The sequence below is a fragment of the Octodon degus genome, unplaced genomic scaffold, assembly GCF_000260255.1.
Source record: "Octodon degus isolate 3935 unplaced genomic scaffold, OctDeg1.0 scaffold00243, whole genome shotgun sequence".
NCBI classification, from domain to species: domain Eukaryota; kingdom Metazoa; phylum Chordata; class Mammalia; order Rodentia; family Octodontidae; genus Octodon; species Octodon degus.
The window spans coordinates 3,051,565-3,058,691 of NW_004524819.1; positions in this window are offsets into that span (position 1 = coordinate 3,051,565).

The following is a 7,127-nucleotide window of genomic DNA, read 5'->3' on the forward strand; positions in this document are numbered from 1 at the left end:
CCTATGGGGGAAATCCTCTGCTTCATTTTTAACCATTATTTGGAATTCTGATTTCCAAATCTTCACCTATGTTCCATACCTCTAAGGCATGACCTAACAAATTTAACTGACAATTTCCAGAGGCAGTATCAGTGGCTTTTGAAGGTTATTCCATAATAAAAAAGGAGACACTATTCCCTCCTTGAAATTGGCATAAGTATTAACATCAAAGGGCCCATCAGCTTCCCAGGTTTTGAACGTCAATTTGCTTTTTAAAATTTTTCATATTTTGGGGGGTGCCCAGAGTGGAACCCAGGGCCTCGTGTATGCTAGGCAAACACTGACCACTGATCTGCACCCTAAGCCCATAAAGTCATAAGTTGGTTTTTCCTCCTCTCCTTGCCTCCCACATACAGTTTTCCATAAAACCCAGCTATTCACTTTTTTCTCCACAACACCTCTAATGTCCATTAGTTAATTCAGTAAATACTTACTAAGTGGTACGAATGCCACAAATGGGAGTTCAATGTCTTGGCTAGGCCTGCACTCTTTATTTCTGTAGTCACCAACTTGGGCCATGTCTGTGGTAGATTAAAAATGGCCACAGATAATTCACGAATTCTTCTTTTGAGAAGTTTCATATTTTTAATGAGATTATTAGTCTCTTATGATATAGACTCTGTGTTGTATAGATGAACCACTGTGTCCACATGGCCCACTGAAACTAGTATTTGTTAGGCCACCAAAAGTCTTCATGACAATTAGAACTTGGTAGAATTCTGTCAATGTGGACGTGACATCTGGTGGGTCCTCCAAAAATTCTGGAAAGATTTTTATCTCTAGAATTAGAAACTTTATACGGAATTGTCTAAATGAGTAATGGTCAATCTTTTAGAGACTGATACCTGCACTGCAATGAAACCCACTTATTTACTGCAAAGTGCCAACACTACAATTAAACTTGAATATCCAGGGCTCAGCTGCTAGGGCAATTGGGCTCCGAGGACAACAGAGAAGGTTCTGCATACCTGCTGTGGCACATGTGCCATACATTTGTCACCACTGGTCGAAATTAAGACAAATTTTCCTGTAACAAGATCATTATAACTCTTTGTTATGATGATTAATAAACCTTTTTCCTATAACATAAGGAAGCATTCCTAAAGTTTGCTTAATAGATTATTAGCAGATATCTTTGTTAGAGATTAAATATAGAGACCCCACAAATAGTTTGAAGCTGCAAAGTCACTTTCAATGGACAGTGAAATTCATGTCCTTAGATTTATTTTTCACTTATTCAGGTATAGTTACTTTCCCCCAAAATGTGTACATTCAAGGTATATGTATTGATTAATTACACCATGTGCTTAAATTTAAAGGTTAGTCTTAAGTCAGCAATAAACCATTTGAACTCTGTAAGTGCTTGGCAGTCATGCCAGAAAGAGCCTAAGCAACTTAATTTGAAATAAATGTAGTTGACAAAAAAGCTATTAAGAGGAAGGTTGATATGTCAAATCGTGCTCATTTAAAAATGACATAAATATGTTGTAAAAACAAACTATCAACCTTCAATTGTTCAGAGAATTCTTATTTCTTCAGGCCCTCAATTGTCACCAGGAAGAGTAAAACAAAACCTTTGGTTCTCAAAGCCATGAGTAATACTGGCCCTGATTATTACATGTGCTTTTTTAAAACAGATATTTAATAAAAACTAACAATTCAAGGAATATGTATTGATCATTTAACCATGTAAAATCCCAGGGCAGGAACTGTTTTCTCACCATTGACTTGAGTTGGGAAGGGAGGGAGAAATGTACCTAAATAACCAGAAGATGCTGCATGATATAAGCTACAAAAATGAACTCTAAACATATTAGTGCAATGTTTTAGGACTACAGGGGTGGAAATGATTCATTTAACTTAGAAGAAGGTAAGGCCAGTAATCAGCCTGGAGGAGATTGCTTTTTTTCCCCTAGGGATTGAGGAGTAATTTCGACCAACATGAAGGGCAGAGGTGGAAGAGAAAGGGCAGGAGGGAAGAATATCGTTACAGAAATTACACAGCCAAAGTGCTGGGTAAATTTGTGAAATGGAAAGTGTGGGGTCACCTATGATTGCCACACATGGTACAAGGTAAGTAGTGAGGGGAGGGAGAAAGTGTGGAAAGGGGATCATGATGGATTTTTAAATCCTGTGCTTCTGCAGAGAGTGGTGGTGTGCACCTGTAATCTCAGCACTCTGCAAAACGGAGGCAAGAGGATCCCAAGCTGGAGCCCACCTGGGAAGCTTAGAGACTTAGAGACTTGGTAAGATCCTGTCTCAAGATAAAAAAAAAATAACTAAAGGGCTGGGGATGTAGATCAGTGTGAAGGCCTTGGGGTGAATCCCCACTATCACAAAATGAAGAAACAAATAAGTAAAATTGGTACCATTTTAATTTTTTTAAATTAGGAATCAATGGAAGGATTTAAATAATCTACATGTTCCATACAGAAAACTAGTGGAAAAGAACTATTTTCCCACAATGGAATGCTGCACTACCATAAAAAGGAATGAGGACAATGTGTACACACAAATGCATCTCTAGGATGTGTCATTAGAGAAGATGCAAAGTAGTGCATTTAGGATGCTATCTTATATTTTTAAAGGGAGCAAATACTAATAAACACATACAGACACACACTTCCACTTGTGTTTGCCAAAAAGCAGATCACTGAAGAACATATGAAAAGCTAATAAAAATATATACCTGAGAGGGGAAAGAAGGAAGCAGGAAGAAAGAGACAGAAATTGGAGAGAAACTTGTCTGAACATAGCTTTTGCACTGTTCTAACTTCAAAATTACAAATATATTTTAGATAATTGAAAACAGTTTTAAAAGGAAAGAACGGGTGACAAATGTAGCAGAGTGACTGGAAGTTCTTAGAATAATTGTCAAGGAGTGACAAGGATCCTGAACTATACCCGGGCCAGGGGCTGTAGGTAAGAGGTACAGGCATTGCTGGTAGCAGAGGCTCCACTTTTCAATGCTGCTTTACCCTGTCTATAGCAAGGACTTGCCTGATTAAAGACAATTCATTAACTTCTTCCTGGGGCCAACAGCAAGTACTGGGTGAATCCTCATATTTACATGAAGTAAGTAGTTTGGGATGTGAAACTTATCTTTTATTAAATATTGATTAGTTGGGTTTGGTGTCACTCTGGGAGGATGAGCTAGGATGATTGCAAGTTTGAGCCTAGCCTGGGCAACCTAGGGACTTCTTAGCAAGATCCTGTCTCAAAAATAAAATAAAGTAAAATAAGACTGAAGATGTAGCCTTGTGTGAAGACTCAGGGTTCAATCCTTAATTTTCTCTTACCCCAAAGAGAAAATTATTAATTTGCTTGGCCCACATTGACCAGCAACAGGAGCAGGTAAAGGTATGGGTAAAACTTGCTGGGGTAATAAAGATACCTTTGACACTGAGCCCCCTACAGCAACCAAGGCTTCTCAAGTCACTACATCCCTTCATTTTCCCCAGAATCACTCAGAGCTGCAGCTAGGTAGCAATTAAAGTTGTCCCCTCACCTTAGCTACTCAAGTTTGCTTGATGCCACCACTAATGCTATTGCTGATTGGCTCATGGTCATGCCTTATCTGCCAATCCACTCAGCAGCATCGTCATCGACTCCTGTTTGTCACTTTGATGCTGCCGCTGCCAAGGCTTGGTGGGGTACTTGGGTGAGGTAGCTTTGCTTTGTTGTGACCATCATTTCTCTGTGCAGAAAGGCTCTCAGGGCTGGAAAAGAGCCAGCTGAGCAGTATTCCCCATGGAGCATGGAACTCTCTGCAACCAACAGATCTAGTTTTTGCAGAGACAAATGGCGGCCAGATCCAGAGGGCTGGGAACATCTTTGTCTTTCTTTATACTGGCTGATTTTAGTCTAGAACTCAGATGTTATTGAATTCCAACAGTGATCAATTCTATGAAGGCCATTTTGAGAATCTGTAATAGTCAAGTATGTGTGCTTTTAACTAAATGGTAGGTATTATCTTCCTTCATTATATCATAATTTTTTATAGCTTACATATGTTATAATTCTACTTTAATATTTAGTCATTAGTTATACAATACTCTATGGATACCTCAGGAAAGGCTTAAAGTTTCTTTTACCTGGGTTCAGGCTCCAAATCCAGCATTTACCAGTTATGTTACCTTGGGCAAGTTGCTTAAACTCTCTATGCCTAACTTCTTCATCTGTGAAGTGGGAATATCATATTACTTACCTCATGAGCAGTTATGAGGATTAAATGAGAAAATTCGTGTAAAATACTTAGCTCAATAGGACTGGGAACATAGTGATTGATTTTTTCTTTTAATGTATTTGGTTGTTGCAGGGTCTCACTATACAGCTCAGACTCATGGTGATCCTCTTGCTTTCAGCCTCCCCAAGGCTACACCCAGATTCTTTGGCCTACTCAACCCACTCTGGGGGCAGGGCTGGAACAGCATGTGGTGCCAGGGATTGAACCGTGGTCCCTGTGCTTGCCTAAGCTTGCCTAAGCAGGTGCTTTAGTCCACTGAGCTATCTTGCTAGCCCTATGATTGCTTATTAATGCTCACTATAATATAGAATGAGAGGGCAGTGATAGCACAGAAAAGACTCAGGATTTAAGAAATATATGCACTGTGTTGTGTTTACTACAATGGAAGTAACACACCCTGACCTTCCATGCTGCACATATACTCCATTGTATAAAACAACATCTCTTCTTCATCCATTTCTCAGTTGATGGGCATTTGGGTTGTTTCCAAGATTTATCTATTAAAAATCATGTTGCTATAAACCTGGGTGAACATATATTGCTATGGTATGGTGCTTTAATTCTTCTGGGAAGATACCAAGAAGGGGAAAAGCTGGGTCAAATGGGGCCTCTAATCCTAGTTTTTTGAGAAATCTGCACACAGATTTCTACTGTAAACAATATATTTTTAAAAATATATACATATTTTGGAAAGACTACATGTAACTAACATATGTATTACCTCACATAGCTATCTGTTCATAGTGACAATTTATATACATTCATTTATTTTTTTTTCAAGAACACAATATACTGTTAACTATATGCATGTTTTATGCTAAATATCTTGAGCTTATTTCTCCTAACTAGAACTTTATTTCCTCTAGCTAATATCTCCTCAAATCCCTCAACAACTTCCATTCTTTTCAATTTTTAAATTCTAGATACACATCCCTTGTGAGACATATGTATTGTGGATATTTTCTCCCAAATTGGTTTGCGTTTTCGTGTTCTTACTTGACTCTAGGTGTGAAAAAAAATTATTTTCTTTGGTGGAACCGGGAATTGAACTCAGACCCTTGTACTTGCCAGGGAAGCTCTTATTCTACTGAGCCATCTCCCCGGCCGCCAAAATTTTTATTTTAGATGAAGCTCAATTTATAGTTTTATTGATTAGTTGCTTTTGTGTTGCAATTAGGAAATCTTCAACTCTTCCTGAAGTCATGATCATAATTTCCTACATTTTCATCTAGAAGTCTGTTTTGATCTAGTTTGTTATATTTATGATTCATCTAGGAGTAAAAGTATGAGGTAAGTATTTTTTAACATATAAATGACCAGCTGTTCTAACAATAGTTTTTCAGGACTTGCCTTTCTCTTATTGTGCTGTCTTGGCTTCTTCTCAAAAATCAATTAAGGGGTGGAGAGATAGCTTGGTAGTTTAAGTACCTGCCTGACAAGTGGAAGGACCCAGGTTTGATTCCTAGAAATGCATGTCGTGTAGTCTCTGGAACCCCAGGTGAACCGTGCTGGACACCAAAACCAGGTATGGTGGTGCACTCATGTAATACCACAGCTGGGGAGGCTGAAACAGGAGGACCATTACAAGTCCACAGCTGCATAGTGAGACTCTGTAGCAAATAAATACATAAATGATTAAAAAGAAATCAATTGATTCTGCCTCTATCTATCTATCTATCTATCTATCTATCTATCTATCTATCTTCTATCACTATCCATGCATCATCTGTCCATCTTTGTATGGTATTTTGTTCAGTAACTTGTCTTTCTTTATCCCCTGATTTCTGTTTTAATTTGGGTAGCTTTATAACAACCTTTGAAATAAGATAGTGTGAGTTTTACAATTTGTCATTGTTGCTTTTATCCTAAGACTGTATTAGTTACCCTAGCTCCTGTCTTGATCAGCTCCTGCCCTTATAGAACCCTGCCAGAAAAGGCTATGTGCCTCAGTTGTCTCAAACTCTGATCCCTCTGCTCAACAAGACTGATGAGCTCTGCTTGGTCTCTGCCTTCTTGCACCATGGTGCAGAAAGTGCCTGAAGGTAGATGGATGACATGACTATGGGGCTCACATTGTGTGTTTCCTGTCTGAAAGGTCACACTTCTGTAGTGTCATTCATCTCATGCCTGCAAAAAGTTGTCTCCATTATTTTCCCCACTTCCCAGTGGAAAGGTAAGTCTTTTCAGTGACTCTGGAAGCAGTGTCACTGCAATGTAGTATCAAGATGAAGTCCTTTCCAGAGCTTCCACTGTTTACAGATGAACAAAGTCAAGGATGTTGAATGGTTGATATATGGACAAGAGCAGCACCACTCTCCACCTGCAGAGTTAGAAAGAGAAGAAAATGAACATGTGAAACAAATTAAAGAAAGACAGTAAAACAAGTAAATGTCAGTCATCTTGACCAGTATAGTCCAGTAGAACTTCCTGCAATGATGGATGTGTTCAACTTCTTGAACTTTTCATCAGGATAGTCACAGACACATGTGGCTTTGAATAGTTGAGATTGGACAAGTGCAACAAAGAAACTGAATTTTTTATTTTATTCAGTTTTAATGAATTTAAATGTTTTTAATGTTAATTAATCTAATTTAGCTTAATGGTTACCAACTAAATAGCACACGGATTCCTTGGAGAATAAAAAAGTAGACATTCAGAAAATCAAATCAAAGAGACTGGCATTAGCAAGCATTAGGACATATCCCAAAGTGGCTTTTATCAAATCAATGTGTATTGACACAAGAAGAGACAAAATAATCAGAGAAATGAATAATCAAGAATTACATCCTAGTACATATGAGAAATTGCTTAGTGATAAAAGTTGTATTTTAGGACTCTTTTT